Genomic DNA, 1,294 nt, shown 5'->3' on the forward strand with positions numbered 1-1,294 from the left:
ATTAAAGTTACATAAAAATATGTGTTAATATTCATATTGCATGACAAAAATAGTAGGTATTTAACGTAAATGCACGACGATAAAACGAGATTTTTTCTTTGCAGATACTTGTTGTTTCTTTTTATCCTCTAGTATAGACGTATATAGTATATATAATTAGTTATTTTTGAGGTGATTAATTACTACTATAATGCAGCCGAGAAGCAAACAAAATACAGATTTACAGTATTTATCTGTTATACAATAGACAAAATCAAGTCTGTTTTTTATACTTGCAATAAAATTATTTTAACATACATGGACAGTTGCCTTCTTAGAAATATCCTTGTATACCTTTACCCTTTAATCGTTTTAAACGCCGGCTTTTAGCTCGTGGTACACGAATAAATAGCTTTTCTGGTGTTTTAAAAGTTGTACTAGGACACAGTACCACCATACAGCATTTGTAATATTGTTTTTGTGTTGCTTCCATTATTAATAAAGCTCAGCGGAAATTCTGAACATTCAAACATCCTGATAATTTAACGACAAGCCGTATTTCTGTATTGCCTTTCGATCGAACGATCAGCGATATGACGTCACGACCATTTCCGCGCGTTTAGTGTCGTTTCAAATGAATAGCTTGCGGTCACAATTTTAATTGTTTACTGCAACTTAAATATTGCGATTTGAGGGCAGGTATTTGGTATGCGCCATTTCTTTAGATAGGCAAATATATTAAAGAAATAAAAAAAATGTTCAAGTTCTCCATTGATGGGTTTGGAAGCAATCGCCGAATACGTTTATACGCAATACGTCAGAATAAACAGGAATAAACGGTTTATTCTTAAACAATCGGTGGAGTTTGGCGGGGGGCTTTTGGTGCTGGGGTGCTTTGAGCGGCCACTGTTTTAAGAAGTTATGAGTTTTGGGCAGCTTTGGCTGCGAAAGAGATGCTGGATGAAACTTTGTTCTGAAAGATGGCTTGCTTAGCTTTTTCCTTTTTTTGGGGACAGCCAAATTTGCGTTTTTGGAGCAAGGAAAGCAGCTTGCCAGGTCATTTTGAAGGCCATTCTACGGGATGTCTTGCAGATTTTTGCATTCTGCAAGTCTCCTTGGGTACACTTACGACAATCGGGCTTTGGCCCACAATTGGACATGGTCTGGCCAAGTTTTTGGGACTTTTTGCACTGATTAATGCGCCTGAGATTATTTGCTGACCATCCAGTAAGTGGCTGGCGTCGTTTTGTTGTGCTAAATATAAATTGAAAGTTAGACTGTCAATAATTTCCTACTAAAAAAATTAAAATCGAAA

Source organism: Dendroctonus ponderosae, unplaced genomic scaffold, assembly GCF_020466585.1.
Source record: "Dendroctonus ponderosae isolate FM_Combo_2020 unplaced genomic scaffold, Dpon_F_20191213v2 Dpon_F_20191213_11, whole genome shotgun sequence".
Lineage (NCBI taxonomy): Eukaryota > Metazoa > Arthropoda > Insecta > Coleoptera > Curculionidae > Dendroctonus > Dendroctonus ponderosae.